Below are 22089 nucleotides of genomic sequence, written 5' to 3' on the forward strand. Positions count from 1 at the left end.
AAGATTGTCCCCATCATTTCCTTCATCATCAGAAGAGTCTGGATCTCCATTATCAAAGTTCAAGCCGCGCATTCCTTTGCATCATGCTTCAATGAACCACAATTGGTACAAAAATTGCGGAGTCGCTCATAGCGGAATTTAACAATAGAGTTCTCTCCAGCCACAAACTGATATGCTCGTTGAAACCTTAAAGGATTATCTAAATTCTAGTTGATCCGTACCCTAACAGCCCCAACTTGATTAACATTCTCATCGTAATCAACTTCAACCACATGTCCTAAACGGTTACCTACACCCCGAACCATAGCATTAGTCAAATAAAGTATGGGGATACCTTGAATTTGGACCCAAAAAGGGATGAATTTCATTTCAGCCTCACTGATATTTGGGTACCATCGGTGAGTTGAAATCATCCAGTCATTAAAAGACCAGGGGCCTCGTCGGAGGACCAAGTTCATCGATTCTTCATTCTGGAAACGAAATTGGGCTTTACCTCCTTCTAATATTCGCCCCACACACGAATCTGCCATTCCCCAGACTCATGGCATTTGACGAATTAAAGCCCTTAAATTCTGCTTTCTAGGATTTGCAGTAGTCACCACAATGGATAAGCGATTAATCGACGCTGCCTGGGAACAGAACTCCGGTGGTATCATTACTGGAACATCATCGATTCCAAGATCGAGGTCTTGCACAGATTTGCGAAGGAAATCACTCATCGTAACTTCTTCTTATGAGGCTGTAGGGAGGGTGGTGTAGAAGTAGAGAAGATGAGTACCAAAATCAGATTTATATATCCCTAGCCATGGCGGTTTTGCAAGATGGTTAACTCCCGAAAGACAGGGAAACAAATAACTGTCAATTAAAATTGACAGACAAAAACCGTCAACAGTCCATGGGGGAAAAAAATCCATGTCTACCGATCGGAAACACATTCCAAAATGGAGAAATTAACGGAGAAATTGGCCGGAAAAACGAAACTGTGTGAAAGACCAAAATCGCCATCATCGTCGCTCAACGAGAGAGCCATACCAACTTCTCTATTTATACCGATGGAGATGGTCTTAAAGCGCATAACTTTCTTTGTCTCTCCTTGCTTAAAAGAATCCGTCTTTTGGTTATTAATTAATTTAGGCGTTTATAATATGAAAAAGACATGCATCTACCAACTTGTACCGACGGCCTAATTATAAATCTAATCATATCAAGGATTATTATATGATCCTTTTTTTGTTAAAGATTATTATATGAAATATTGCCACGAGGATATTTGTATAATATATACATTTCTGGAATACATTGTATAGTTAAGAATTTGAAGTGAGGGTTAATAGAAGAGAGATATGGAAGAATATAGACTTGGAGAGCTGAGACACATCCTGACGACGGTTTTCCTGTCGGGATTCGCCGAGTTCTTGCTAAGGCCTGTGATAACTGACTTTACGGTCGCCGCGGTTTGCTCCGGCCAAAAGGATTCATGTTCTCTCGCCGTCTACCTCACCGGAGTACAACAAGTGGTATCCACCTCTACTTATATCTACTGATCTACACATACATATCTCTGGTTTTTTTGTTGTTATGAGTCTTATGACGAAACACTTCCAAAAACACTTCAATATTTTTAAATTTGCAATCCGAGAATGACATGTGAAAATGGTGAAAAAGGCGGTAGGACTCGGGACAATGGTCATGATGCCAGTGATTGGGAATTTTGCTGACAGATATGGAATCAAAATAATACTCACTCTTCCCATGTTCCTTTTTTTTTTCTTAACAATTTTTTTTTTCACTTTTTTCTTAACAATTTTTTTGTTTTCAGTTCTAATAAAATAAAATAATTTCATGCAAAAACCAATCATTAGTTGTATATACCAATAATTAAAAATAATATTTGCATTCTAACACACTTTTCTATTAAAAAATTGTATTCTAACACACTTTTGAACCACTACACACATTTCTTCTAGTGTTTTACTTTCTTACCCTCTAACTCTCTCTCTCCAAACACATTACTTCTCAACACACATCTTTTTTTTATTTTTTATATTTTTACTCTATTTTCTTTCATTTATCTTTCTTTCTCACCCTCTCTAACTCTTTCTCTATTTCCAAATAATTTTTATTTTATTTGTTTATCTTACCCCCTTTCTTTGATATATGTGTTTGAATAATCTTGAATAGTGGATAACAATATATATATTCCTTAGCCACATTTATATCTTTTTAAAATTTTGTATTTTGATATATTTATCATCTACAAAATCAAATTCAGATGCTTATATGTTTATGATTATTTAGTTTCATGTTCAATATATATAATATCATCCATCAAATCTTTTCTATATGTTATTGATCATCATTTTTATGTTTTCTAGTAAAAAATCGTCAGATTTGGCTACATTTGTTACAATTACTATGAAACATGCAATGAAAAAGAGAGAAGAAAAATAAGAAAAAAAAAAGAAATGAAGAGAGAGAAGAATGAGAAAGGAGACAAAAATATTTGTATTTTTTGTTATTTTTAGTAAGAATATAATAATTATAAATTTAATGAATACTAAAAAATATGATGCAAAAAATATTCTAATAGCAAAAAATGTGTCAAGTAAAAGAAGTTTTAGATAAAGTGTACTATCGTGTAAATCTCCCTAATTAAAAAAGCTAAACATCTTAAAAAAATAGCTTACTAATCACGTGTGCCAAACTACTACAACAAAAGATATTTTGATTTATTTATTTATTTATTTTATCTGATTGTGGACACCTCACGATTCCATTACATGGTTCCCCTTTAATGTTTTGACGGTTTCTCATTTATTTTTCTCCTTTTTTTAACGACTTCTTTAATGTTATTGGTGTTGGCTGTTGGGCAATAAACTCAATTAAATAAAAAAATAATATATATAATTAAAGAAAGCTTCGAGACACTTTAAAACAAGGATAACCGAATAAACTAAAAATTACAATAACTAGTCACAAAGATCAAATGTTGTGATGGTTCAGTGTTGATGGTTCAATTGAAATGTTGCAACAATAGATTTATTTAAGTATATTTTAGTATTTAAAAAAAGAAAAGATAAAGAGTTAAACTGAGAAATGCTACCGTAAAAAATATTTAGAGTATAGTATTCCCAGAATTATTGTGTATAAGTTATTTTGATCAATATAACAATTTTTACAGCAATAAATAATAGTATAGTATTCCCAGAATTGAAATGTGTGTTCAATTATGCTAAAATGTAGTAAATGTTCGCAGCGATATTAGGGTATAGAAGGGATACCAGTTTCTTCTATGCATATTATATAATCAAGATTCTATTCGATATGGTCTGCGAAGGCACCGTTGACTGTCTTGCCCATGCTTATGTGGTAAAGTTTGTTCTCATTTTACCATATGATCATATTATATGATGTTTTGGTCTTCTGAAACACTCTCATAGTTTACATTTCTTCGATTATATTAGGCCAAAAATGTTCATGGCAGAGAAAGAATATCAATGTTTGTAGTTTTAGCCGGTGTCAGATCGATTTCCGGAGTTTGTGCAACATTCTCAGCTCGTTTCTTACCCATTGCTTCGACTTTTCGGGTATCTGATTATCATCATATATATAATACACACTTCCCAAAAATGACGAGATTAAGAGATAATCTCAAAAGAAGATTCAATCACACAATCAGTTTCTTAAGTTTACCACAAAAAAAAAAAAAAAAAATCTTAAGATTTGTTTCTACAAGTTTTTATATTGGTTATTTAACAAAATATACAGTAGGAATTTCAATTGAAAATTCACCAAACGTTTGAGAAAAAATAGTATGCCCTTAAGATTCGTCCTTTTTCTAACTTAGATTAAATTTTTATTTAGCATATATCCTTATCTCGCCTATATGAGAGAGTACAACAAAATTTGCAATATATTAGGTTTCAGCTATGTCACTATTCGTTGGCCTAGTGTACATGAGAATTTTCCTAAAAGAGAGATTACACAATAATGATGACTATAACTATGAGGAAGAGGATAGTCATGGTGGTGGTAGAAATGATCAAGAGGTTCATGATGGTGGTGATCTAAAGATGTTGGCGGAGCCGATTCTAAGAGACGCACCAACTAAGACACATGTCTTCAACACTAATTATTCCTCTCTCAAAGATATGGTCAGCTTGATAAAGAATAGGTACGTTTCATATATGGTGTCCTCTAAGTAAATATATGTGACTTATATATAACCAAATGATGGATATGGGCTTAATAATACAGTATTTTCTGAAAGCCCGTTTTGGGTTCAACAAAAATGACTTTGCTGAGCTCTTGCTGTTGGTTAACATAATTGGCTCCATCTCCCAGGTAAAATATTGTAAAATGCATGTAATAGTTATCGGTTACAATTACAGAAATATTGTTCATTAATACCTGCTACTAAATTTATTGTTTTCAGCTGTTTATATTGCCGATATTGGTTTCTGCCATTGGGGAACGTAAGGTGTTATCAACAGGGCTTCTTATGGAATTTTTCAACGTAAACATTCGAAACTATTTATTTTTTTCTTCATTTTTCCCCACCTATTCTGTGACATCCTAAATATATAAATTGATGTCCTTAATCATGATATATATAGACCAACTAAATTTGGTTATGTGTTTGTGATGCACGCAGCTTGTCTTAGTGTTGCGTGGTCAGCATGGGTGAGTTCACTGACTCTTAACAAAAAAAAAATATATATATTTTTAAAAATCATTTTTATTATATTATACAATTAAGATCCATAATTTGAAAGTTAAACATGACCCATAATATTTTCAAGTATAGTTGAGCTTGCCATGGTTGTTCCTTCTATATACCGAGATCTTTGGTCCAAGAGAGTTCAAGCTGATTAAACCAGCAAAATATTACAAATTAAACAGGATTGTTTGTTTTACTCGATCGCATATAGGTTCCTTATGCCACGACCCTACTTGTACCCGGAGCCATGTTCGTGATGCCATCTGTAAGATTTGATGGCTTCATGGTCCATATAATAGTTGAAATTTTTACTTAGTGTGCTTAAACACATCTTGGTTGTAGGTTTGTGGTATTGCCTCAAGACAAGTTGGATCCAGTGAACAGGTACAACAGTAAAATTTATTTGCTTCTCCCAACTTTTCAATTTTTTTAACGTCTTCCAAAGAGGATATAAGAAGGTATCATGTCCACTCTAGCAACTCTATTAAGTTGCTCAAATATAAACTAACCATATAATTAATACTAAACTAATTAAAACAATCCACTTAGAACTTAAACCAAATTATCCTTCCACTAAAGGATTCTAAAAAAGGTTGCTCAATCATTTAAATATTAAATTTTGAACAATTATTTATTAATTATCAAAATTTTAATAATTAATCAAAAATGACAAAACAATAAAAATTAAATTATTTATATTACATGAAATAGAAAACAATAAAATTGTACAAAATTCAGAATATTAAACAGAATATTCCTAAAAAAACAATATGTATGGTTAAACTATATACTACACACAAACCTCTTTCTTGTTGTGTCATCCATTAAAGAGACATATGGTTTTTTGTATCCAGCAATCTTGCATATCAGTGAATACTCTAAAATGAAGCAAAGTTAGAGTTGTTACCACATAAACAAGAAACATACATCATGGAGGGTAATCAAGTATGGTGTAAATCCGACAAAAGCCTTGTTCTCTAAAGAGTGTTACCACATAGTTTAACTTTATCAAACTAATAGACTAAAATAGCACAAACATACCTCTATCAATATCATATCTGACAATTGATTCTTGGTTGTAATCTGCTTCACATCACCACCTGCAGATAAACTAAGACCATGGTTACAAACATTCTATCCAGTTTGAATTTAGCTAAAGGGAACACCTTTGAAAGCAAACTACAGCACACAAAAAAACCAAGACTCAATCACTTAGCTTTTGTTTTCTATAAGATGCATTTATACTTGCCACACATTTTAGCCTACAATCTTAGAAACCAGAATCCACATATCAACACAACAACAAAAGAAGTTTATTTTTTTACCAGCACAAAAGGCCAGATTCCCACTCATCAAGCAAGCTCTTGTACTTTAAATCCATTTCTGCAAAAATTTCGTTTCTTTAATGACTGAACTTACTCATTTCATAAAAAAAGCTTAATTCTTTCTTAAAAACGGACCTAGATTCATGGCGTTGAAAGCTTTAGGTCGATCAAGAGTGATTAAAGCAACGCCATCAGAACACAACGAAGACTCCAAAATCAAACCGCATCATCTTGATCAATCCACCAAGGAGAACCTACACTCTATTATAAAAGCCCTATTTTTGGCAGAGAGCGAGGAATTACCATCACTTGAGAGAAGAATCAAGCACTTAGTGAGCAAGGATCCATCTAATGACTCCCGGAATTCACAACTTCCCATAGTTGGAAGTGTTAATTTCAACCTGCAAAGAGAGAGAAAGCTCTGTTAGATAACATGCATTCACTCAAGATAACAGAGCTATGAATCCCCCAAAACGAAAAACAGAGAAGTCTACGGTCAAAAGCTGCCTTATTTTTTGAATTTAAGAGATCAAATCTACTAACAAAATCCAGCTAAATCAAAGCAGCAGAAGTTTGCATTTTTAATGAGTATACAAACACTTACAGCCTATGATTAATTACACTCACCCTCAATACATTGTTCAACCAGTCAAAAAAACTCAAAGCTCAATAAAGATAGCAAACTCCCAAGACTCAAAAGACCAAAACCTTTCAAGTTCTTCAACATTTCAAGCTTAAGACCAGATACTTAACCCAACCAACACATTTTCTTCCATTCAAACTAGCTCAACCTAACCCCAACATTCAAAAAGATCAAAAGCTTCAAACTTCTCCAAGATAATCTTCACAACCAAACCCACAAAATTGTTGATGTCCAAATAGGTAACAATTAAGATATTTAGTTCGGTAAAAGAGGGTCGAAGTTCTCTTATTAAACTTGGTGCCGGGGCACAAAAAGAGGTCAGACTACAAAGTATTTGTCGAGCTAACAAGCGACCAGTTCAAAATGACGAGCTACGAGCTCGTCAAAGTTTTACAAGTTATGAATGAGATCGTCTCGTCTTCCCTTTTTTCTCTTCTATACGGACACTGTACGTCTGTATTTATAGGTAACTGTGTCGGTTCGTCTCCAGAAAGACCGTAATACCTCCCTTGAGGTTGTTATTCTTAGGCCTTCTCCCAGATTGGGCCTGTTGTGGGGGTCCAGATCCACCCCAACAGTATTCCCCCCCCCCCCCGCTTCCAGTTCGTAGTTTGCGCGAAGAACTGAAAGTCGTTAGATTGGTTCGTCGGTTGTCAGGCGAGCCTCGCCTTATTATATATCTTGATCTGATTTAGGTTGACGAGCCAGATTGGGAACAGACAAATGACGGAAATACGAAAGGTCTTTGGCGGACAAAGTTCTGGGAAGTGGAGGGTCGCGCGTGAGTTGTTCCATCCTTCGAGGAAAGCTGTCAAATCACGTCGCATCAGACCCACGGCGCGTGAGATCTGGAATTTGAAGAGTCGCGAATCATCTAAATAGCAATGTTAGTGCTTCGAAAACCCCCTTCATTTCCTATAAATACCCACTGCTCTCTCCATATTTTTCACTTTCATCCGGAGCCTGCTGTTTTCTTTCCTGTCTATCCGCTCAGGTATTCTTCTCTCTCCCTTTCTCTTCTCGCCCGCACACTTTATTTTTCCTTTAGATCTCCATTATGGTTCTTCCCGATCTGCTTCTCCTGATTCCTCCGCGGCCAGCCACCTCCGTCAAGCGACCTCTTCTGATTCTGGTGTCTCGGCTAAGTTGGCTCGTCGCAGGGTCAAACCAACGGTGCCGAGCCCGGTTTCATCCGATCCGTCTTCTAGTCCTGATTCGTCTGACCTAGCTGAACATCAACTTCGCGTATCCTCTAGTGCGGCCACCCCCAGTTCGTCTGGTCTCCCTTGCTCGGTTCCTTCCCTCATTGACGAGGATCTTGGGGATCCGGATGTCCCGGAGGATCGTGTCGTCAGACGTGGATCTCTGCCGGTAATTGTCGACCTGACAGTGGGTATAGGGCACGTTCTCTCCTATGTTCCCAAATCCTCTTGTAAACTTGACTCGGCGCTGAAGGCAGTTCGGCTCGGCGAATTATCTGCCCAGCCTGCCATCATTATCCCAGAATGGAACCATTGCCCTTTGGACGTTCCGGACGGTTTTATCTGCCTTTCGGAGAAGATCTTCACCGAGTGTGGAATCACGTTTCCCCTTTCTTCGTTCATTATGCTATATTTTGCCAATCGTAAGGCTTCGATATCTCAGTTTGCTCTGGCGACATTTCGGAACGCCGTTGGGCTCTCCATTTTAGCGGAGAAAGCGGGCGTTCAGCTTTGAGTCGACCATTTTGAGGAGCTCACTCGTTTAACCGCGTTTGACAGAAAGAAGAAGCCCGATACCCATTACGTTATCTCGCGAAAACCTCTTCTCGTCGAGGGGGCAAAGGGAAACACCCATAATTGGGAAGGGTCTTATTTTTCCTTGAAATAGGTTTCGGGGGTTGTAGAGGATCCTACGATCCCTTTATATTCTGGGTGGAACCTTTCATCTTGTAGTTCTCCTTACTTAACGACTCGTCTTTATATGTTGAGCGTCGTCATTGACTTTATTTCGTGTTTTTCGCAGCTGCCACTCCAAGGTGCCTTCTCCCATATCCTCCTGCCTTTCAAGCCGAAGTTGACGCAATCCGAGCCGTGAGTCCTTACGTTTGGCCAGGGACAAAGCTGAGGAAAGGCAAAGCTTCTGTAGGTAACAAGACGAATCCTCGTTCGACGAGCAAGAACCCTGTGCGCAAAGAAATGGGAAGGCTAAATTTGGAAATTCCTGACGTATCCGCTCGCTACCGCCAGTCGTCTGGCACCCCACCTACTCCGCAATTGGGTCAATCTCACACTCGCTCTGAATCGAGCGCTTGTCCTTCGGGGATGGATTTGTCCAAAAAAGCTCCACCACCTCCCCCTGACGCCCGGCTCGTGGATGCTCGCGCCGGTAAGAAAGTTGTGTTGCCCTCCTCCTCGCCTTCCAGCCGACCAACCGGATCAGCGGGGGCACCTTCGCAAGGAAAGAGTAGTTCTTCGTTAGTCGCTCACACTACTGCGAAAAGGAAGGATGGTGGGAGTTCGTCATGCCCCGTCCCGACGAAAAAGCAGAAGACGGTGGATTACCGTTGGGACTTTAGCCACACGTCCGCGGCTCGGGCTTTACCGACCGACACCCTTGCCTGTGCTGAAATGTTCCGTAAGATTTATTACGGCAAATATCGACTCCCTACGGTCGAGCACCTGAAGGAAAAGGAGGCGATGTCTGATATTGCGAGGGCTTCTTATGAGGTTCGTCTTTTCCTTCTCTTCTCTTGATTATAACTGGCCAAGGCTGATCCTTGTTTTCGTGTTTGACTAGCTTGTGGCGCTAATAAACCGAGCATCCTCCCGCTATGAGTATCGCATATGGGAGCTGGAGGCTTCTCAGCCGACTTCCTCTGCTCCTAATCCCTCTTCTGATCGTGTCACGCAACTCGAGGAGCAGCTAGAAGAGGCTCGTCGTGCGAACAAGAAACTTGCTGATGAGGCCACCGAGTTTAAACGCGATCACAATGAACTCCTCTCTGAGAGGGACACCCTTCAATCTAAATTGGAGTCGGTCGAGTCTTCATGCGCCGAGCTGAAGCTTACGCTTGAATCCGAGACGAGGAGGCTGAGGGCGCGACGCGACGAATACGGGTATTTCTGCAAAATCAAGGCGTATCGCATGCTCTCAACTCGTGCGCAGAAGATTCTGAGGAGACATCGGGAGTATACCAAGGCGTACGAGGCATCACGTCCGAAATACTTGGCGTACAACCAAGCCGTGGGGAATGTTCGTATGCTCGAGACACTGGCTGCTGATGGTCAGATCGCATACTTGGTTGATGGTGTTGTTGATAATGTTATGCGTGTGGTCAGCCAACTCAGGGACTTCAGCATCGCCACGTGCTTCAATGAGCCTTATCCGGTAGTAGAATGGGTTGAGTCTCCAGGTGGAGAGACAGTCGAGAAGTTTGGGGAAGACCCTGATGAAGAGGAAGACGACGAGCAGGAAGATACCACGATGGTTGACCGGGTCGCCGAGACGGAGGATAAGGTCGAAGAGCAGGGAGAGACCGCAGCAAGCAAGAAGCAGGTTATGCAGGTTGAAGCCGAGGCTACTGAACTGAGCTCTCCGGTTGCTGGTCTCGTCCAGGAATGATTTGCTGGTCGTTGTATGAATCGGTGTGTGTTTTATGTGACGTATTGGCATCGGCTCCCTTTACTTGTCTTGTGCCGTATTGGGTTCGGCTCCCTTTACTTGTCTTGTGCCGTATTGGGGTCGGCTTCCATAAGACTTTTGCCGTATTGAGGTCGGCTCCCATTTTAATCCGCGAAGCCTTTTGCCTTTCTCGATGCTCATTATTGACAGACGGTTATGAGTGTGACTCCCCTCTATAAATTATTCTTTAGAACTTCATATTTTCTGTTCTTTTCCTTTGTTTGCTCTCTAGAGATAGCTAGTTGTAAAGTAGGTGAAACTGCTCTAATGCCTGTGACAATGAGGTCAGCTTGGCTGAGGAGGGCGAGGGAAAGGCTTGCCGTAAATCCTGACGACGTGATCCGTTCTGAAACCGAGTACTACCATGCCTGGATTCAAAGGCTAAGGAATTACATCTTAGATACGCGTCGCATGTTTGATCACCATTTCCAGTTTTGTCGTGTGGATGGGACCGTGGAACACCTCAAACTGCTGATCAGCGATGGTCTGCTTGTTCCGAAGTGGAGATGGGATCGGCTGCTTGAGGAGCGCTCCCGCTGTGAGGCGTTATTGGCCGAGGCAACGGTTCCTGAACCTTAGGAAGGCGACCTGGAGCCCATCGGTAGGAGACCCTTTGAGGATCATGCTGAGCTGGATGCTTGCCGAACTCGGGTCGACGTACTCCGCCGGTACATTAATTAGTTGGAGAGCACAGATCATTACTTCTGCGAGAGCAGTCGCGTCGTAGGAGCCAGCTCTTATCTCGAGAAGATGGTCTCCAGGGATGCGGCCGTTGTGATGGATAGGCTGAAAGAGCTGCAGGACTCGTACCGTTTTTGGTAGACGACCATCGCCGGGTTGGAGTTTCATGAGCCCTTTGATGCCGATCTGGGAATTTAGAGGGCGACCTCTTCATGTGTAGAGTTCGATCGTCGAACCTTTATTATTTTCTTTTGATGGGAATGTGCCGTTATGGGGTCGGCTCCCATTGTTGAACTATTTTGGTTGGGTGTTGGCACCCTTTTTTATTAATTATTATTCTCTTTTTTATTACGCTCAGGTATTCTATTTGAGACGTCGGGTCATTAACGACCAGACAAGTTGCTCGTTTAAATCAGGTGCGACTCGTGATGATCAGCTTATTCCTGACTTGCGAGTTGCAACTCGGCTTTGGTAAAATCTCGGGAGGACGAGTCATTAATGACTCGGTAAGTTCCCTCTTTAAAGTCAGGTTCGACTCGTGAAGATCGGCTTACCTCTGACTTGCGAGTTGCGACTCGGGTTTGGTAAAATGTCGGGACGACGAGTCATTAAGTTCCCTCTTTAAAGTCAGTTGCGACTCGTGAAGATCGGCTTACCCCTGATTTGCGAGTTGCGACTCGACTTTGGTAAAATGTCGGGACGACAAGTCATTAACGACTCGGTAAATTTTCTCTTTAAAGTCAGGTGCAACTCGTGAAGATCAGCTTACCCCTCACTTGCGAGTTGTGACTTGGCTTTGGTAAAATGTCGGGACGACGATTCATTAACGACTCAGTAAGTTCTCTCTTTAAAGTTAGGTGCGACTCGTGAAGATCGGATTACCCCTTACTTGCGAGTTGCGACTCTGCTTTGGTAAGAAGTCGGGACAACGAGTCGCTATCGGGGCAGGATAACAATATGTATATCTCGCAAATACTCCGAAAGTTTTGATAACCAAAATAAAATTTATATTACTGGCAGCTGCATCCCGTGAACGGGACTGCCTACGTACTCTCCGATCAGGAAGGATCAAGCCGCTCGTAGTTCACATTCCATAGATAACAAAAACCTATAAGGCGGGCTATGCATAGCCGGACTGCCCTTTTTTTTTCTTTTTTTTTTTTTTAATAATAGTAGCGGTTTAAGTGCATTTGGCTCGGCTTGATATGATATGAACCCTCCCAATTAGCCCCCATTTTCCCGGCATTTGGCTCGGCAGTATTTTCGAAGACTTTTCGCAGGATGAGATCTCCTTCGTCGAAGTGTCGATTGTGTACCTTCTTGTTGTAGTATTTTGCTGCGGCGAGCTGATAGTTTTGAATTCGCAAGAGTGCTTTATCACGTTCTTCTTCGAGTTCGTCGAGCCGATCCATTAGCATGTGGTTATTGAGGTTGGTGTCGTGGACGAGCATCATTCTTCAGAGGCTGGAACTGCTGACTTCGGCAGGGGCCATTGCTTCCATCCCGTAAGCTATAGAGAATGGGGTTTGTCCTATTGCTTGTCGTGGGGTCGTCCGGTAGGACCATAGCACCCCGTCAAGCTCGTCGGCCCAGGCACCCTTCTTGGCATCCATTCGTTTTTTGAGGCCATCAAGTGTAGTTTTTTTTTGTTGCTTTGGCCTGACCATTGTCTTGGGGGTACCTCGGGGTTGATGTTCGTAGCTTGATCCGCCACTTAGCACAGAAATCCTCGAATTGGAGGAAGAGAACTGCGAGCAGTTATCGGTGACTATCTCTTACGGTAGCCCATGTCGGCAGATGATGAACTTTCATACAAACAACTGGACGTCCTTAGCTTTAATGTTGGCGTATGACTCGGCTTCCACCCACTTTGTGAAGTAGTAGGTCAGGACGAGGATGTAACGTTTCTGTCTTGACATGGGCAAAGGGCCGATTATGTCCATCGCCCATCGCATGAATGGGTATGGGGCTACACCGGTTTGGAGAAGCTCGGTTGGTTGATGGATAATGGGTGCATGGTGTTGGCACTTCTCACATTTGGCGACGAACTTCTCGCAATCAGAGATCATGGTCGGCCAATAATGACCGTGTTTCTTAATATGCAGTGCCAAGGCTCGGCCGTCTGAATGGTTTCCTCCAGCTCCCTCGTGTGTCTCCATCATGACTCGCTCGATATATTTGCAGGGTAGACAAATGAGTAAGGATCCTGATGCGGTCCACCGGAGTAGATGTTCCTTCATTAGAGTATAGTGGACAGCCTTTGTTTTCAATCATCGTTTTGCCCATTTATCCGTTGGCACATCGCCGTCCGCCAGATAAGCACGAATTTCGACTCGCCAGTCCGTCTTGTCGTTCTCGGATGGAGGCTTGAAGTCCCGTCTTGATGTTGCGGCCTTCCATGTGGTTCTGATTTCGTTCGGCTGATGAAGTGCGAGGCAGGTCGCCGATTGAGCGTTTTTAATACTTGGCGAGTCAATACTTTCGACTAGGATGACACGTCGGAGATCGGGGTCAGAGGTCGAGGCGAGTGCTGCCAGGGCATCGGCTGGGGCATTATCTCTCCTTAGAATTTTGATTAGCTCAATCTCGCTGAAGAGGTTGGAGAGAATTTGAAAGACGTCAAGGTACGCCACCAGTCGCTTTTGGCATCGTACTCGCCGTTGAACTGGTTGGAGACGAGCTGAGAGTCGCAGAAAGCACGAATTCGCTTGATTCCCATTCTGTCGGCAAGCTTTAGGCCGGCAATTAATGCTTCGTATTTGGCGACATTGTTTGTTGCCTGGAATCGAAGTCGGAATGACTGTTCCAGGATTTATCCTGTTGGGGACGTTAGATGGATCCCGACCCCTGAACCGAGATGCGAAGAGGCTCCATCGACGTGTAAAGTCCATCTCTCCGTCGAAGGGTCGGTGTGGTACAGCTCATCATTACCGATAGAAAGTTCGATCAAGAAGTCTGCTAAGACCTGGGACTTGGCGGCTAGGCGGGTGCGTTATTCGATATCATATTCGCTGAGCTCTATTGCCACTTGGTCAGTCGTCCGGATTGGTTCGGGCTATGCAGGACCGTTCGTAGGGGCTGTTTGATCAGTACAGCAATGGTGTGCGACTGGAAATACGGGCAAAGTTTTCTTGCGGAGGTGACGACCGCCAAGGCGATTTTTTCGATGGTTGGTTATCGTGTCTCGGCATCGTCACGCGACTTGCTGATATAGAAAATAGGTCGTTCTTCTCCTCGATCGTCTTTGACTAGGACGCCTCTGACAGCAGATACCGATACGGCGATATAAAGAAATAAGGTCTCGCCATTCTCTGGTTTGGCTAGAACTGGTGAGGTTGACAGATACTCTTTCAGTTTGGCAAAAGCCGCGTGGCAAGCCTCATTCCACTCGAATTTCCCTTTAGTCTTGAGGATCTGGTAGAATGGGAGACATTTGTCGATCGACCTGGATATAAAATGATTCAAGGCGGCTATCCGAGCGGTTAGTCGCTGTACCTCCTTTGCGTTTCATGGTGCGTGTAAGTCGATTATTGCTTTAATCTGTTTTGGGTTTACCTCGATAGCTCGTCGAGTCACCAGGTAGCCAAGAAATTGGCCGGACTTAACTGCGAAGGTGCACTTCGCCGGGTTCAACTTCATGCCGTACTTGTGCAGAGTGTCAAAACATTGTCGGAGATGAGTGATGTGCTCGCTGGCTTTCCTTGATTTTACAAGCATGTCGTCGATGTACACTTCCATGGTTCTGCCAAGCTGTTTGGCAAACATCTTGTGGACTAGTCTTTGGTAGGTCGCTCCAGCGTTCTTCAAACCGAAGGGCATCACTTTGTAACAATAGATTCCCCGATCCGTAATAAATGAAGTTTTTTCTCGATCTTCCTTATGCATGAAGATCCGGTTGTACCCCGAGAATGCGTCCATAAAGGCCAAGAGTTCGTTGCCGGCGGTGGCTTCGACGAGCTGATCGATTCTTGGTAGTGGAAAACTGTCCTTCAGACAAGGTTTGTTCAGATCGGTGAAGTTGACGCAAATCCACCACTTGCCATTTTTCTTTTTTTTGACCACTTGATTAGCCAGCCATTCCGGGTATTTTACCTCGATAATCGAACCGGCTCCGAGTAACTTTTTCACTTCGTCATTGACCGCCTGCGATCGCTCTGGTCCTAACTTTCATGTCCTCCATTGACCACGCGAACGTTGCCGTGTTAGTTCGTAGAAAGAGGATAAGCTCATTGCGCATCTCCGAAGTCAACTCTGTTACGATGATCACGCGCCTCTTCGCGTCGGATTCGTCGATGATCACTTCCTCTGTCGCGGTAACGCCTTGTTGTATCGGGATCGGCTTTCCATCTGTTGGCGACGAGCTGTCATCGCCGATCCGTTGCTTTGATTGCTATAATTTTTTTGCCGTACACATTTTGTGTTCAATCAAGAAGCACGCCCTCGCACTCTGTTGGTTACCATGTAATGTGTATACGCCCTTCGGGGTTGGGAATTTGACGCATTGATGATATGTTGATGGAACTGCGCGCATCTTGTGGAGCCACGAGGTTCCCAGGATGACGTTGTAGATAGTAGGCTTGTCAAGGACAGCGAACCGAAAATACCCAGCTGTTCCCCCAACGAAGTTTGGCAGATCTATGTTGCCGACTGACATAAGGGAATCCCCATCAAATCCTGTTAGCGAATGGCACTCCGGCATGATGTCGCTTTCGCTTATTTCCATTTGAGCTAGGACATTTCTGAAGATCACATTCACTGAACTTCCGGTATCGATCAATATTTTTGTGACTTGGCTTTCACTTATGAGAAGCTCGACAACCAATGGGTCGTTGTGTGGTAGGTCTAACCCTTCTAGGTCGCTATTGTCGAAGGATATCAGCGTGTCTGGGGAATCGATTCTCGATGGCCAGGACTTCTTCATCTTGGCTTTCTTGGTGTAGTCCCTAATTGACCTAACCGAGTCGTTGCACCCTGTCAATCCTCCCATAATCGTATTTATCCTTCGGTTGGGTTGTGGTGGGTTTTGGTCAAGCCGACGATCTGCACGAGGTTGCTTCTCGTGGGCGACGTCGTCCGTCATCTCCAGTTCATCCCCACTTTGGTCGTCGAGAATCTTGGAATCTTTGCTTTCGAACTTTCGGGCAATAGTTTCTCCTCGGTTAGAATTGCTTCTCCCGGGTCGAGACGTCTTGCTCTGGTCAGACTCGACTACTATTGCGCCCTTTTTGTATCGTTCCATCAAGATCTTTTGGAGATAGCGGCACTCTTCGGTTGCATGAGTGCAGTTTTGTTGCTAATCGCAATACTGAGTCGTGCTGCTTTCTCCTCCTTCTCTTCGGATGTAGACGTTCCAAGGTTGTTTCTGTTGTGCCTCGTCGCCGATCGCGAAGGTCCGGCGGGTCCGATCTTGTTTCCTAGTGAAATGCTGTCGAGGCTCAGCGTGCTCGTCTTTTTGAGGTATGACCGTTGGCTCTTTGGTCGTGGTGCTTTTTGTCGCTGCATGCTTCTTAGCATTGACGACCTTTTCCTCTTCGAGCTCAATATGCTTTGCTGCTCGGAGCAATGCGTCGTCTAAAGTTTCCACGTGTGTCAAGGATAGTTCTTCCTTGAAGTGAGACTCATACCACAAGGCATTCTTGAGTGCGACCATCGCCGCAGCATCTGGGATTGAAACGTTGACGACGATTTCCTTGAACCGTCCTATGAATGACCAAAGCGACTCCTGACGATCTTGCGTCAGGGCATAGAGGTCGGCATGAGAATTTTTGTTCTCCATTAAAACCGAGAATTGCTTCAGGAATTCATCATTAGTCATCGATGGGCTCATTAGGTTTGTAGCTATGATGAATTCACCGGGACTGTTCGTAGGTTCTTGGAGCGTCTGGCATAGGGAGTGCTGTATTCCCTGCTTGGTCCGTTGATGGGGTGATCGTTCCTCCTGACGATCCTTCTCCTTGACGTTCGTTTCTGGTGTTTCCTGTCATCTCGTCTATTCTCTGTAGGTCCGTCTTCTAAGTTCTTAAAGAAAGTTTCGACTTGGCTCCCCCTACCTGGCGCGCCAAATTGTGCTAGAATTTGGAGAGAGTGAGCTGCAAGATACACTCTACTCCAATATTAACTCAGAAGAACACTTAAAGGGGAATTTGTGTGTTCATGTGTAAAGCCTTTAAGATACAACTCAATGAGAGTGTTCTTAAGGTAAAGAAGGAGTTATACACGCCAATATAAGCTGTGTATACTCAAGAATAAGTATGAGAGGCAATAGAACTCTCACACCAAAGATAACCCAAATAACCCTTTAGAATAGTTTAGAGAATAGTGAAGAGTATAAAATGAAAGAAAGATAGAGACCAAGCATTGCCAAAGCTTGGTCCTTCCATGAGATTATAGAGACTAGAATCTACCCATTTGAATGTATAAGAAACGATTTTTGGTAAGGGGAAAACCCCCCATTGGAGAGCTTAATTTATTAGTGATATATGTTACATATTTATACAAGGAGAGAATGGGTTATGTGTCTCCCTTCTAACCCTAATTACAACGGCCACATATACATACACATATACACATTTGGGTGTGTAGAAAGTGACATGAAGAGAGAGGAGAGCTGGTCCCAAGCATGTAGATAGTGACAGCTCCAAAGTGACCTCTTAAGCCAATATGTGACTCTCCCACTTGCTCCTTCTTTCTCTAATAGCAACTTGTGATATTTGAATGTTGTTGGACGCCCAAGAGAGATAGGGACACCTCCTAAACGGATCTTTAGGTCACATGTGACTCCTTGCAACTTGCATTGACTCCAAACTCACATGGGACCACCTTTTGCCGCCCAAACTCTATTTGAATCCTAGGGCCTTCTTCACTCCATTCATTAGCCCTAGGTTTGTACATATTTATCAACATATCTTGACCCTACATTTGCACAACTTCATCTTCAATACTGATCCGAGGTTTGCACATTCTTCTTTGGTAGTTTAACCTCAGTTTAGCACATGTTGGTCTTGGTAACTTATGACCCGGATTATACACACGCTGTGGTCTTGATAACTCAACACGGACTTTGCACATTTGTTTCTTGATGGAGAGTGGCGAGTGAACTCCTGGGTGTGTGACTTCTTCATCCGGTTCAATAAATTGTTGATGTCCAAATAGGTAACAAATATTTAGTTTGGTAAAAGAGGGTCGAAGTTCTCTTATTAAACTTGGTGTCGGGGCACAAAAAGGGGTCGGACTACAAAGGATTAGTCGAGCTAACAAGCGACCAGTTCAAAATGATGAGCTACGAGCTCGTCAAAGTTTTACAAGTTATGAATGAGATCGTCTCGTCTTCCCTTTTTTCTCTTCTATACGGACACTGTACATCCGTATTTATAGGTAACTATGTCGGTTCGTCTCCGGAAAGACTGTAATACCCTCCCTTGAGATTGTTATTCTTGGGCCTTCTCCCGGATTGGGCCTTTTGTGGGGGTGCAGATCCACCCCCAACAAAAATTCTTAGTCGTATATATTCACAACAAAACAATCCCTTCTCTACCACAAGACATCATGCATTCACTCAAGATCTGTGTTCTATACAACAATCAACTCATCTGCCTTAGAAATCCCAAAACAAAAAGCTTACTCGACTTGTCTACATGCAACAATCATCTGTTCTCTACCATTACTGAAGTCTCTGCTGAAGGAACACCAAATCCCTAAGTTCATAAGTAACAGAGATCTAAGAAAAGTAACAAAACCCCCCCTAGAAATCTTCCAAATCAACGAACATGGAGATTGTGAAGCTTAACATACTCCCAAACCTTTTTCACGGCGGTACCACGAGTGAGTTGGCTTTCTCCGTGAAGCTAGCCAACGGCTGAGAGACTGTAAACACCTTGAACACCCCTTTTCTTTCTTTACCATCAGCTCCAGCGACAATAACGGCCTCAACAGTCACCACCTTCGCCATAATTGTCTTGAACCCTCCAAAAACCCTAGAAATTGCCGCCATTTTTTTCTGAGCTTCGGTGTCCTCATTTTCGTTAGCTCCTGCATCTACCTCGTCTCTATACTCGTGCCCGAAAAAAGCATTCGATTGAAATCAATTAAAACTGAAGAGAATCTGGATTCACCGTCAAGAGAGGAAAGAGATAGATATTCGGGAAAAGAAAAAAGAAAATGTGGAAAAAATTGTGTTTTATATTTAATCAACATCCAATCAAATATTGCCACGTACCGTTTCTTTAGAATTGTTTCCGGTTCTCCTCAAAGCAACAATTTTCAATTCAATAGGTGTTGTGAAAGTAGAGATACTCGAAGGATGTATCCTCTTGTATTATTAATGATTCAATCGAATAGTACATTATATAGTAAATGATAAAGCCCTAAGTACAATAGGATTCCTAAACCGACTTAGAATAAGAGAAGAGGGCCAATGGGCCTTGTTGACTTGGACATGTGAATGGGCTGGTTATGGAGATCCACTCCAAGTGATTTACAACACTCCCCCTTGGATGACATAACCGTGCAAATGCTAAGAGATCACCGTAATACGCTTGGGGACGCTGCCTCATTAAAACCTTACAAGGAAAACCTAGTGGGACAAAACCATGGTGAAGGAAAAAGAGTACAACACGCATTACTCCCCCTGTTCCAAGCATCACTAAAAGTAAGTTTCCGCATTCCAATCTGGTGCGTGAGCTTCTTGAATGTCGATGTGGGTAATGATTTGGTGAAGAGATCGGCTGAATTATCGCATGATGGAACTTGTACCACTTGAACTGCTCTGGCCTTTTGTAGTTCATGTGTGAAGAAGAACTTAGGTAATATGTGCTTCGTCCGATCTCCCTTAATGTACCCTTCCTTGAGCTGTGCGATGCAAGCGGTATTGTCTTCATATATGATAGTCGCTTCCTTGTCATCGGCCATGCCACAATCCGACCTGATATGTTGAGTCATTGATCTCAACCACACACACTCACGGCTGGCTTCATGCATAGCCAAAATTTCTGCATAATTAGATGATGTGGCCGCTATGGTTTGCTTCATCGAACGCCACGAAATTGATGTACCACCGTGCGTAAACACATAGCCGGTTTGAGACCTTGCATTATGTGGATCGGATAGATAACCTGCATCAGCAAAACCAACTAAACCTTCTTTGTTATAGTTAGTATAAAATAAACTCAAATCCAACATTCCTTGTAGGTAACACAATATATGTTTGATACCGTTCCAGTGCCTTTGGGTCGGACAAGAACTAAATCTTGCTAGGAGGTTCACGGCAAAACAAATATCTGGTCTAGTGTGGCTAGCCAAAAACATTAATGCTCCTATAACACTGAGGTATGACACTTCTGGACCGAGAATCTCTTCATCGTCCTTCTTTGGACTGAATGGATCACTGTCCAAATTTAGGCTTATCACAATCATGGGCTAGGAAATGGGTGAGCTTGGTCCATATTAAACCTCTTGAGTACCTTTTCAGTATATGCCATTTGATGCACAAGGATTCCATCATTTATGTACTCAAGTTGCAATCCCAAACAGAATTTAGTTTTACCTAGGTCTTTCATTTCAAACTCTTTCTTGAGATATTCAACTGTTTGGGCGGTTTCCCTAGAGGTTCCTAGGATATTCAAATCATCCACATATACTGCTATGATTACAAAACCTTTGTTTGCAAGCTTCTTTATAAAAATACATGGACTGATGGGATCATTCTTATAGCCCTCTTTGGCTAGGTACTCACTCAATCTATTGTACCACATACGTCCACTTTGTTTCAGTCCATAAAGGGATTTGTTTAGCCATATGCAGTATTGTTCTCGAGAACCATTCTTATCTTTGAGCTCAATACCCTCTGTTAATCTCATATAAATTTCATTATCCAATAGACCATATAAATATGCGGTCACTACATTCATTAGCCGCAAATCAAGTTTTTCTCTTATAGCCAGACTTATTAAAAATCTAATAGTCGTTGCATCCATCACATAGGAGTATGTCTCCTCATAATCTATTTCTGGTCTTTGAGAGAATCCTTGTGCTATAAGCCGTGCCTTATATCTCACAATTTCATTATTCTCATTTCTCTTTCTTACAAAGACCCATTTGTGTCCAACTGGCTTTATATCGAATGGTGTCCTTAAGATCAGACCAAACATGTTCCTTTTCTTTAATGAATTTAACTCCACGTCAATGGCTTCTTTCCATTTTAACCATTCTGAACTTTGAGTGCACTCTAATATGGACATGGGTTCATGATCCTCATTTATTTCAAGTGCTACCTTGTATGCAAATATTTCATCAATGTCGACATCTTTTCGGTTCCATTTAATTTCAGACATGATATAATTTATTGAGATCCCATTATTATAATTACCTTCAGGACCTTGAGGTTCAACGTCCCAAACCTCATTCGGTACCTTAGGATTTGCCGCGGCCATGTCTATATTTTCCTTAACCTCGGTTTGATTTGCACCTTTCTCAGATTTCCGAGGGTTCTTATCTTTGGAACCTATTGGTCTACCACGTTTCAAACGTGCCTTAGACTCTATAGCAACTTGATTGTGGTCCTTTTGAACATCAATATGTACCGGTGCATTACAAGCTGGTATGTACGATTTCATAACTCTCTTTGGGTCAGCAAAGGAATCTGGCAATTGATTAGCTAGCTTTTGTAAATGTATAATCTTTTGGACCTCTGCCTTACATGCTAGAGTCCGAGGATCTTGCCAATTTAAGGATGTTGGATTCCATGATATTTCTTTGACCAGCTTGTTCGTCTCTCCACCCAAAATAGGAAATTCAGATTCAGCAAACTGACAATCCGCGTATCTAGCCTTAAATAAATCACCCGTAGTTGGCTCTAGATACTTAATAATGGTGGGAGAATCATATCCAACATATATTCCCATCCTCTTTTGAGTAACCATCTTTGTTCTCTGTGATGGAGCAATCGGTACATAAACGGCACACCCGAATATTTTTAGATGGGATATGTCTGGCTCATGACCCGTTAATAATTGGGATGGCGAATATTTATGTTCACTAGATGGCCTGATGCGTATAAGCTC

The 22089-nt window shown here is 42.1% G+C and overlaps 1 pseudogene; it reads left to right on the forward strand.

The window, feature by feature from the left end:
* The window catches only part of LOC104767003, a 26657-nt pseudogene continuing 5873 nt past the window's right edge, over positions 1306-22089 (forward strand).

Source organism: Camelina sativa, chromosome 19, assembly GCF_000633955.1.
Source record: "Camelina sativa cultivar DH55 chromosome 19, Cs, whole genome shotgun sequence".
NCBI classification, from domain to species: Eukaryota; Viridiplantae; Streptophyta; class Magnoliopsida; order Brassicales; family Brassicaceae; genus Camelina; species Camelina sativa.